We start from the raw sequence: 11,836 nt of genomic DNA, 5'->3' as shown, positions 1-11,836 counted from the left end.
TAATGCGGCTAACTTTTGGAGGCAAGTGTTAGAGCGCATTGTGAATGTCACCCTTACATTAGCGGCCTGCAACATGGCATTTAGGGGGCATCGAGAAACCATTGGACAGGGAAATGCAGGGAATTTTCTGTCCATAATTGAGCTTTTGGCCCGCTACGACCCTGTCTTGAAAGAATTGATCAGTCGACCAGAAGGATCCATAAAATATCTGAGTCATGCAATTCAAGATGAGATCATTTACATATTATCACAGAGAGTTAAGAGCAACATAATAAATGAGATAAACGCATCCCCGTTCTACTCTGTCATTATGGACACCACTCAAGATGTAGCCAAGCGTGATCATCTGAGCCAGGTCTACAGATATGTTATCATTGACCGAGATGAAATGGATGTCCCTACAAATATTAGAATCATGGAAGCTTTTCCTGGGTTTGAGCTTACGGTGAATTCGTCTGCATCTGAGCTGGAGAGCAAAATTGTGCGTTCGATAGAAGGACATGGGTTACAAATTTCCAGATGCCGTGGACAGGGTTGTGATGGCGCAGCAAATATGAGTGGCATTTATTCTGGCGTTCAGGCAAGGATCTCGGAACGGGAGCCACTGGCTTTGTATGTACACTGTGCGGCGCACAATCTTAATTTGGTTTTAAATGATTCAGTTAAAAACGTCCCAGAGGTGAGGCAATTTTACGATGTGGTCGAGAGCCTTTACAACTTTTTCGCGCATAGTGTAAAGAGATGGTCATTGCTTGGCGATATAATGAGCCAAGAGAGCAGAGACATCACTTTAAAACGCCTCTGCCCAACCCGTTGGTCCTCCCGCTATGATGCGCTTGTTGCTTTAAAGTACAGATATGGCGATGTCATTAAAGCTCTGGATAAGATCTCACTGACCAGCAGTAAGAAGACCGATCGGGATGAGGCAGGTGCACTAAAAAAAAACATCACCAAATTTCAATTTATCTTTTTAATCAGCCTCCAAACAAAAATTTTGGAATGCACAAATGCGGTCTCCAAATTATTGCAGGAAAAAAGCACAGACCTCCTCAAAGCTTCTGCATTACTGCAGAATGCCATAGGAACTCTGACACAATACAGGGAAAAGTTTGAAGAGGCGAAGTCTTCCACACTGGCACTGGCTATGAAATGGGGCAGTCAAACACAATTTGAAGTCATCAGGTCAAAAAAGGTGAAGCGACACTTTTATGACCTTAGTGAAGACAGTCGGCTCTCCAACGCAGAGGATTACTTCAGGGTGAATGTATTTTATGCGTGTCTTGATGTTATCATTCAGCAGCTCACCCATAGGTTTGTTAGTTTAAACAGAACTGCTCACCTCTTCGAGGCTATTCACCCCAATACACTCCAGCATGCCAAGGATGAGGAACTATATGAGGCGGCGCATTGTCTCAGTAGTCACTATAGTCGGGATATTGACTCCAGTTTTCCTGGTCAACTTGTGTCTTTTAGGACATGTTTTAAGGAGCAGATAGCTAGACATCCATCCATAATAAATCTGGCCAAACTCCTGATAGTTGATCATCCCGCAGTAACCTCAACATTTAGTGAGGTGTGCACTGCTTTCCTGCTATTTCTCACACTTCCTGTCTCAGTCGCGTCAGCAGAGCGCTCTTTCTCCAAATTGAAACTGATAAAAACGTATCTCAGGAGCACAATGGGTCAAGAGAGGCTTTGTGGATTGGCCATGTGGTCAATAGAGAGCGCGCTAGGAAGCTTGACATCACAGGCATCGTCAATGACTTTGCAGAACGCAAGGCTCGTCGAATGCCTTTTCAATAAAATAGTAGGCCATAAATTGGCACGCTGATTTTTTCTCAGACTCAAACCACCCAAAAGATATTGAACACAAACTATACAGACATGCAGACAAGCCCAGATGCTAGCCTATAGGCTATATAGGATTTAAAAAAAAAAAAAAAAAGTTTGTTCATACAAGTTGTGCATAGTTCAAAGTTTCTGAGTGCTTCGAAATTATATTTGAAAAAAAGTCTTGTTAGACTAGTCCACATGTGGTTCAGTATAGTGTTTATGTGGCTTTACGTATTGAATTTATTTGTAATGTATATAGTTTAGCCTAACCCAGTCTCTTAGGGAGCAAGCCAGCTCAACTAGGTGCCGGTCCCAAGCCCGGATTAATGGGGAGGGTTGGCATTAGGAATTATAGCCTAAACTATAATGAGAATAGATGATTAACTGTTTAATATTGGCCTATGGTTTTGCACTCCACTCTTGTCACTGGCATAGGCGGGGTTGGGGCCGGGGGGCCCTTGACCAATTTCTGCCCCAGGGCCCTTTGTAAAGTTGTTCCGCCACTGCTCCATACAGTTGACCATCACTACCCACTGGCACCCATCCTTAAATATTTATATTGAATTTTTAATTTATTTGTTTATAAATAGGCTTTTCTGGTACGGCAAAACTGCAGTGGACAGTGTACAAATATTTTGGTCAGTATCTCAGGACCAATTAAGCCTGCTCCTTAAGCAAGGGGGCGTCGCCCTCTCATATGGACTACCCTGCACCCTCAGTGAAGATTAAGAACTGAATTATTATTATTGGTATTTATTTTCATTTTAAAATACTAATACATAATTTACCCCACCATAATTAGCTAAAACCAAAGTCACGCTAGTAGCTATCTTAGTTTATCTAGCTTTTAACAAACAAAATGGACGTCCGAAAATGGATTAAAAAACACAAGAGGACTCTGGGACTGGCGTATCAACCAGCACTGACCAACCAGCCGCTCAAGACAACACAGGCAAGCCAGAAAAAACGACTTTGGGAGAGCAGTCGCTCACTGACAGTCCTGCTCAGCCTGCTACTTTCAGCCAGGGGAGCTTGGCTATAGCCCCGAATATTTTAAGCCTACCCCCGAATATTTTCGCCCTGAAAAAGGAGGTGTTTAGGCTATAGCAAAACAACAGACTGTGTAACAGCGCGGAACTTGACTTGCAGCGTCCGAAGGTGTGATGATATAATGGTGGTGATAAAGGTAGATATAACCTCCCCAACCTACTGATGCCGACCCCCCTTCAAAAAAAAGACAAGCCCCAGGCAAACTACGCGGGGCGTAAACTGGATGGCGATTGCTGCGTCAGCTAGGTAAGTAGCGTGACATCATAAAAGCGCGCGAAGAACGCAACACAGCAGAGACGGTCTGCATCCGAATACTCATACGTCCATACTATATAGTACGCAAAAAGCAGTACGTTACAATCCGCAGGGTGTCCGAATACTTAGTAGGCATTTAATAGTAGTCGAACGGTACCCGGATGATCTACCACATCCGAAGTATGCAAACGTACTACACTACGCTATCCCATAAATCAGCTGGAGCCCGAATAACCGAAGAAGAATTCCCCGGGGAAAAAAGATAAAGAAGGTGGCGGTGTAGTCAACTTGGTTAAGGTAACAAATCAAATGGCTTGTTACGTAACGTTAGCTTTTCGTTTTACCTCAGGTTGACAGTCAGCTAAGTAAAGCAAACTGATTTTTAAAACATGTAAACATTTAAACATCCGGGTCAAAGGACAAGTAAGATGGCGGCGGAGTACGTCCGAATTGTGTCCTTACTATTCGCTCGCATACTCAATAGTACGTACTACAGTAACGGTCGGGTAGTACTTTCTTAACCTAAGTTAGTGCATACTGAGTATTCGGATGCAGCCATAGTTGAACTTTTGTATTAGATCGTATGGCTGTGCGCAGCGTGCGTAGTTTTTTGGGTTAAGTCACCGCCCCCTCACTGCATTTCAATTGCCCCCCGATTCGTTTTCTGCTGGCAATCAGTTTGTTATTAGCTTCACAGTACAGCTTCAGGAGTACATAACGAGTTGATCATTTGAATCAGCTGTGTTGGCGCAGGGAGAGATCTAAAACATGCAGAACAAGTGGTACTCCAGGAGAGGTTTGAGAAACGCTGCTTTAGGTGATTCAGGTGATCAGGTCAGTGTGGATAAAAAGGTTTTTCTTAAAGATGACAAACCGAAATGTACAAAGACGATATGTCATTTATTATAGATACAACAGGGAAAAACTGACCTGGACTGAACCAGACTGACCTTTCACACAAATCCCCCCCCCCCCCGCACTTCCCAAGTCCTGTCTGCTGTCATCTTTCAGCTCCCCATCTCAATCAGTGCTGTTATAAATTGCTGTGTGCTTTTTGTGTTTTTGTGTTAGTTGCCCTATACCCTTTAGCCATATAAATTAGCTAGTACTGTGTCCTCACACAGACTTTGCTCTCAGCTGAGAACTACTGTTTCATTGTGGAACTATACACATCTTGTCCTCGTACTGTCGCTATACTTACTGTATGCACTTTTGTACGTTGCTTTGGATAAAAGCGTATGCTAAATAAATAAATGTAAATGTAAAACTGATAGAATGACAAATACAGCAGTAAAATGGTTAAATACAAGGACTGAAAATAAGGAGTTAAAACTCGAACCCTCCCACTTCTGTTCTTGATTCCTTTTTTTTTTTCATTTTACAAACTATGCAATGTTCTACCAGATAGACCCACACATTCTCACACTTTTGAGTCTTAGGAGGTGAACATGATAAAAAGCTTATTATTATGAGGTTTGTGAATGAATATGTTCAGGGCCCTTTCACAACACATTCATGAATAAAAACAAGGAGGAGTAAAAAAATGTCCATAGTTAAGACTGCATCTTCGCAAGACCACACAGTTGGACAAACACTATACTCAATGTAAAGCACTATGGGTTGGCTTTCAGTGCAAAAAGACTGCCGTAAGAAAAAAAAAAACAGCACTATATACACCCACAATACAACTACATATCAACACAGAAGTAACTACAGTAACTCATTTTTGTGTGATAAGTTTTACTGATTCTCATTTGTGGTGGATAAAAACTTCACAAAACGACAAAAACTATTATCCACTGTGTAAACACTTTCAAAAGTCCTATGTATGACAAAATACTAATTTAGCTCTTCCTTTACATTAATTCTTGGAGAGTTCAGTAGTACCTTTTAAAGTCATTGGTCCTCAGATGCTAATGTCACACATTCTGAGCTCTTAGCGAGCTCCTGATTCTCCTGATCCCTTTTAGAACTTGACACTGACTGTAAAATTATGGCTGTATGTAATCATCAATTAATGATCTAAATTCACTTTCAGAATTTCCATGGGCAAGCTTTTTATGAAATGGGTTTCACCGAATTCCATCATTTATGGTTGACCAGTGAAACGCATAATCAAAACACTAGCAGTTGAAGGTTAACTATCAATTTATGTAACCTTGTCAAGAACGTTAGTAAAGTTGTTGATGGACCTGGGCAGATCGTTTCAAGTTTTTCCTGTGCCAAGCAATCAGTAAAGTTTAATTACCCAATGTCAACGTCATGGTGGCAGACTACATGCACTGAAAAAATGAATCTGGGAGAATGTAAGTGTAACACAATGAAATCTGTGATATTAATGATAAAATCTAAGTTCATTACTAAGTTCATTAGTGTCAGGTTTAGTGATTAATCTGCATTTGTTCAGAAAACATAATATTTTTCACTATTTCTTTAACAACGTAATTCCAACCTATTTTACCAGCTGGTATTCAGGCACTGGCAGAGGTGTGACAGGCAGAAATGCCTCGCAGGTTTCAACATCAGCCCGTCCCTAAACTGTTGCATATGCTCTTGAAATATCAGGCCACGCTGTGCATTCTGGTTGTTATTGTGCACGGGCAAAACCCATGCACATGTTGGTGAGACAAGGTGGAGCAGACAGATGACGACTGAAAATTTTGAACGGTAAGTCTGGTTTTGAATTTAACAAAGTATTGAGTTATCTAAGTTAATAAATGTGCGTTCATGTATTGCATTTATATTTAGGCAAAACGTTCTCAGGTGCATGAAAAATCACAAAATGATGATTTTTAGTTAGCTAGCTAGAACCATGCTAGTTTGTGACAATACATGTTAATCTGTTAACACTGGCCACGTTAGAATAACTCTAGCCAATGCATGCAAAACTAATTCACTCATTTTGCAGTGTGTGTGCTAATTGAGCTTATTTTGCTGACTGACTAGGGTAAACTAATTAGAAACTTTAGACGAAATGGCAAATGGCTAGCCAACATATCTGTGTTCATTTTAGGGATTTCGACGGGGCTCTTTTATAACCTCCAACTTTTTAGGAGTAAGGTTTCCCAATGACTCTTTACATTAACTTATTTAACTTTGGCTAAAGTCCATTAATTCGAGCATACTGAATGAATGCGCCAAGCGATAACAAGCTAATGATCTAATATTACTAACTTGCTACCGATAATTAGCTACGTGGCATATCATTAGCTAGCTATAGGGAAATAAATTGCTACATGTTCTGTGTCGCTAGCTAGCTACATTAGGCAAACAGATGCCTTGAAAAAACTTAGCAAGCTAGCTAACAGCTTTTTCTTTCGGAACACAGCTAACGTCAGTTAGCTAACACAGTCTGTAGCTAGCTAGGGAGCGTTTGCTTTATCTGACCAATCTTCACATAGCTGGCTTACTGACATCAGCTAGTTAGCTGCACGTATCCTAACTAGTTATCTAGCTAAGTTAAAGGCACAAGCTGCTGCGTTTGGGTATCTTGCTGCATGTGGCAAAACATTTGTTCGGATGTTGTCCCTGGAAGTGCTGGATGAGGCATGTACTTGTAACACTTGTCAGTTACTGTAGTAGCATCACTGTCTAGTCTTTAGACAGAGCCCTGAAGAGAAGTTGTGATCCGAGGCCTCCTTACCTTGGAGAGAAGGTGGAGGACTTGATCAAAGATAAAGAACAAAGGTAAAGAAAATGTAAATGTACTTCATCTAAGAATGTGCACATTTATTTAATACTCTGAATACAGTACATATGATTTGATGATGTTATAGCTTGTTTATTGTGTGAGGGAAATTCTACACCTTTCTACCCTTTTATCTTCACCATGATGCCCCTCCCCTACCTTGGTAAGCATTAATATGGCCCTAAAATGTAGAATCCTTGGCTAAATGGTGACTTTTGCTGCTGAAGAAGGCCGGACTCAGACGTCAGCCCCTCATCCAGGCCTACAGAAGACTCGTTGAGAGTGTTCTCACCAGCGGTATCACAGAGATGATCATCAGCTCTGACCTCCCCTCCATGGACACCAGTGGCGAACCCTGCCTATCAGAACTGGGCCTTCTGTACCTCCCCAAAAAAAAATCACTAACAAAAATACGGGGCGTCCCTGGCCATTTTTCCGCTTTAGGCAGGCAAAATATAATTTTACTGCTCCATCTTCGAAAATTGCGTTGTTCTAGTTACACACACACTATCGGACGTCACGGAGTGCAGTCACTTTATGTGTGATCTGATTTAGGCAACATGATTGCCTAAATATGACAATATTGTCATATTTAGGCAATATGACAAGATAAGTCATATTTCCAAGTTCACCACTAATTAGCAATCATTCAACAAGCGTGTGGAAACAAAACGCAACCAGTTCAACGAGATGCAACACTGTAGCAAAACCAACAATAAAAATTCAGTTTCACTCATCAATGATGTTCACTTGAAGACAAAATCCATCCTCCTGTGCTTTTGGATGAATTTTTCAATAAACTGGTCTTAACCCTTTCACGCGTACAATCACACCGGTGTGATTTGTTGTTTAGCGCGTATGCTAAAACCAATTAGAACACAAGATTGGAAAAATTCTAGCTAATTTTAGCTTTGAGGAAGCAGTGATTTAACATTAACAAATATAGCAAATGCGGCGGTGAAAACTATGAGAAGCTTAATAATGCTGAAGAAAACATAACGAACCATGTAACAATACGCATGCTACATAACATAAAGTAAGTTATGTGCAAAAGGGTTAAGATGACCTGCTGTGTTTTTGTGCAGCCTTAGTTAAACAGCTAAGATTCCTGTAGTCTTTCCAATTCCACACACTCTTGTCGATCCCAAACAAGAAGCACTCCCAGCATTAGACCCTGTGTCGAACTGAGCCTGTAAGTCAAGTTCCCAGTTGCTAGCCTGAAAATGGCGAACATAGCCTGCTTTTGCAGGTTGATTCAGCTCGAGATGATCAGGCGTTGGGCGGCCTTTTTTAACAATGTCCACCTTTTCATTGGACGGTCGTCTTGAAAAGGGCACTGATAACAAATCCGCAACAATATCATCTCCACCTGCTGCGTCAATATCATCTCCACCTGTTGCCATTTTCGACGTTGGCTATCAATCACTAGTTAGCAGTAAGCTAGGTCTCTGTCTGAGACTCTGAGTGAGTCAGCGGGTCTTCTAGAATACGCTGGAGCCGTGGGAAAATCTGAAATAATATGCCATTGGCTACAAATCCAAATATGATTGGTTGATCAAATTGTCAATCCAAACGTATGCTCTCATTCCGTTTAATGGTCAGGGCATTCTATCAAGGATATTGAATACCCTGGATGGAGGATATTCCCCCCAGAGACTCCGTAGAAAAATATCTGATTGGTTGCATTTTTTTCCAACACAAAACCACTCAAATGCATAGTGCATGGACAGAAAACAACAGAAACAAGTCAGCGTAACACTGTAATATAACAGATAAGCAACACAGAGATGATTTTTATTTATTTTGTTTAAATTTTATTTTATTTATAGAATTAATCAGATACGTTTTCTATTTTTTCATCTGAGGATTCCAGGGCCTTCTCTGAATACCTTGAAGGCCCTGACGGTTTGCCACTGATGGACACACTCTACACGCAGCGCTGTAGGAGGAAAGCACAGAGCATCCTCAGCGATCATAACCATCCAGCTCACTCTGCTCAGGTGGAAGAACTCAGGGTACAACCTCAGACACCACAGGCCAGAGAGGTTCACCTTTCACAAGGCATGCTTTCACAACAGCCTTTTCCCAGCAATTGTCAGATTGATTGCTAAGGACATTAAGGCAGGAAGGAAATACCACACCCCCCACCTTACTCACACCATGGACAATTAACTCCTCACACACTTGCACCTTACGGACTGGGTTTGTTAATACTCAAATACTGTACCCCCTCTCACTCTCCGAGTCTCTGTCAGACGGAGTCTTCCCAGTCCATTGTTATTTTCCATTGTTTTTGTCTTGGTTTGTGCAATATTTTTCAATTCAGTAGTGCAATAATTTAATTTATTTTTCCTCTGCAATAATTCATAGTGTGTATTTGTATATCGTGTGTACAGTGTGTATTTATTCATAGTGTGTATTCTTTTTATACAGGTGTTTTTATTACTTATTTCTTTTAACTTATATTTGCTGCTCTTTTTTAAAATTTGCCTTTCTTTGTTTGTCTTTTATAAAAAGCTGACTCAGGGAGCTACACACAAAAATTCCAATGCACCTGTGCAAAAGGCAATAAAATCTCTTGAATCTTGACTTACAGTCTTATCTGAAAGAGATTCAGATGACAAGCCTTTGTAATATAATATTAAAGCACTCTGCCCTTTTTAGTAAATCTAAAAGTTACCTTTATTTAAAAGAGGGGGTACCATCTCTTTCCTCCTCTTTTTCCACTCCAGGGCAGTTTTACAACATTTCTCATTAATGTGAGCACAAAAGCCAAGTCATGTAATAGCACATGTCTCAATATAACAGCAAAACTGTTTGAGGAGTTACTAATTCCTCTCCACCAACTCTTCTCTCTCAACCCACATATATTAATGTTTGGTGTCATGCTCATAAACAGCTGAATGCTCATAAACAGCTACATTTGCAAATGACAATTTTGAAAAGATATCTTGTGTTTTCACATTTGGATCTTGCATATAAAATTAAGCCCTGAATAAACTTTCAGGCACTACCTCATCATAAAATGAATTATGCATGGACCAGGGAGGAGGAGGAGAGCCTCTTTTTAAGTTGGGCCTCGATGTTCAGTATTCCCAGAAGCTCAGTTTTCTTTTGCAACCTTTGGATTTTTCCTTTTGGTGTTTTGCTGCTGTTGTGGGTGATTCCTTTGTTGTTCCTCAGGAGAGACAAGCAATTGGTAATTTTCATCTCACTCATTCATTCACTTTGTGATCCATGGTCTGTGTACCAGGTCTGTAGCCTCGACTCTGAATTTTGTCTTTGTCTTAGTGTTAATTGTCCAATAAACCATTTAAATTTATTTCAGTTGAGTGTATATTTTTGACAAAGGTCAATCCACCAGACTGCTCAATTTCTATTTACTGGTGATTTATCTGGTGATATAATTGATAATTAATCTTTTAAATAGTAACAATTACAATAAATCAATTTCTATTATTTTACATGTTTAAGTGATGAGTCTTAGTAATTAGCGTCATTTGGGTTAAGTATTCGGAGTGCCGGATGTTAAACAAGGGCATTAATTCCTAAGACCACTGGATTCAGACCATTTAATTTTTATTAAATTCTCACTTCGCCGGCACCCTCCTAGGATTATTCTCTAGTTTTTGTCATATTTTCTCTCTGTCATCTGCATTTCACAGGTTGTTGACAGTGATGACCTAGGTGGAACTTGGTATGCGACATGTTCGGAAGACTTCTTGAACAACGGTGGGCAGTTACAGCTGTTATGTCTGACCGAACAGTAACAAAACTGCAAGAAGCCAGAACCCTTGAGATCCTAGACGAATACTGGCAGACAATGGAGGAGATTACGCCTGCTGGAGACTTTAAAATGTGCAACCACCGTCATGTCCACAGAAAAGGATGTGTCAATTTCCAACATTTACCCCGTCACCTTCAGCCTCCTAAACACACACCTGATGAGAGCTGAGGATGACAGCCGAACAGTGACAGCTTTCAAGCGAAGGTTCAGCAGTCCTTGAGTGACCGCATTGGGGTAGGCTATTTCATTTTTAGGGTTAATATATGCCTAAGTGTATTTTTAAAATAGCCTCGGAGCTATTGCAAGTAGTTTGAGCTGTCTCAGCATCAGAAAGTATTAGAGTACTAAACAAACCAACTGCGCCAAATGAGACAAAAGGAAACATAAAAATTACTACCATATTTGTTCTTATCAAAAACACCAATCTGCTGATACTAACGATAATTTAGAGACATCCTAGAAACAATTACATTGCCCTCCCGCAAGGGAATGGCTGCCTGGAGGACGGAGTGATTGCGGAAGAGGGAAAAATGCAGTGAAGATTAACGTGAGCAAAATAGTAGTAGTATAACCCCTTTTTCACCAACCAAATAAATACATTCAACTCAGGACATCATGGGTACTCAATAAATCTTTTTTTTTATTGTGGGTGTGTGCTAGACTATTTCATATAAAAACAGTAGGTTATAAAAAATATATATAAAAATGGGGGGAAGAAAAAAAATTATGGCCTAAATAATAATGTATCAAATTCACCAGGAACTAATGAGGAATAATTTAATATAATAATATGTCTATCTTAATGCAGTTCTCAATACACCCAAGCAAATTCCCAGCAAACTTGAGGTAAATCACTATTTGTTTTCTTGTTCAGACTTCAAAAGAGAGAAAAAAAACATCAAGAAATCTGCAAACCCATTCACATTCCCATGTGTTTACAATAACTTCAAGGTAACTGGAACAGGCTACACAGCGAGAAATATTCACTCTTATGGAATGATTTTCAACACACACAAAAAAAAAAACAATCACTGTCCATACAAATGAAAGTGGTTAACCCAATATTTAACGTTGGGATCCATACCGCTGGTGCACATTACTTCTAAAGAAAAATAATCCGTTGCCGTTACTCATCGATCTTGGTTTTCTACTCACTCAGCCTGATGCATCCCTAGCAACGTCAGTGGTCCCAGTTACCCGTTAGCAGACAGGGGTCCGTGTGT

At 40.3% G+C, this 11,836-nt stretch overlaps 1 long non-coding RNA gene across 1 annotated transcript; it reads left to right on the top strand.

Moving 5' to 3' along the window:
* Window positions 1-4,253: 4,253 nt before the first annotated feature.
* Window positions 4,254-9,118, top strand: LOC118769827. Its single transcript, XR_005004516.1, has 3 exons — window positions 4,254-5,805; window positions 6,734-6,825; window positions 8,692-9,118. It is a non-coding gene; the product is annotated as an uncharacterized LOC118769827 (long non-coding RNA).
* Window positions 9,119-11,836: the final 2,718 nt, after the last annotated feature.

This window comes from Megalops cyprinoides, chromosome 22 (assembly GCF_013368585.1).
Source record: "Megalops cyprinoides isolate fMegCyp1 chromosome 22, fMegCyp1.pri, whole genome shotgun sequence".
Classification (NCBI taxonomy): Eukaryota; Metazoa; Chordata; class Actinopteri; order Elopiformes; family Megalopidae; genus Megalops; species Megalops cyprinoides.
The sequence above is the reverse complement of the archived record's forward strand: the minus strand, read 5'-3'. Positions and strand labels throughout refer to the sequence as shown.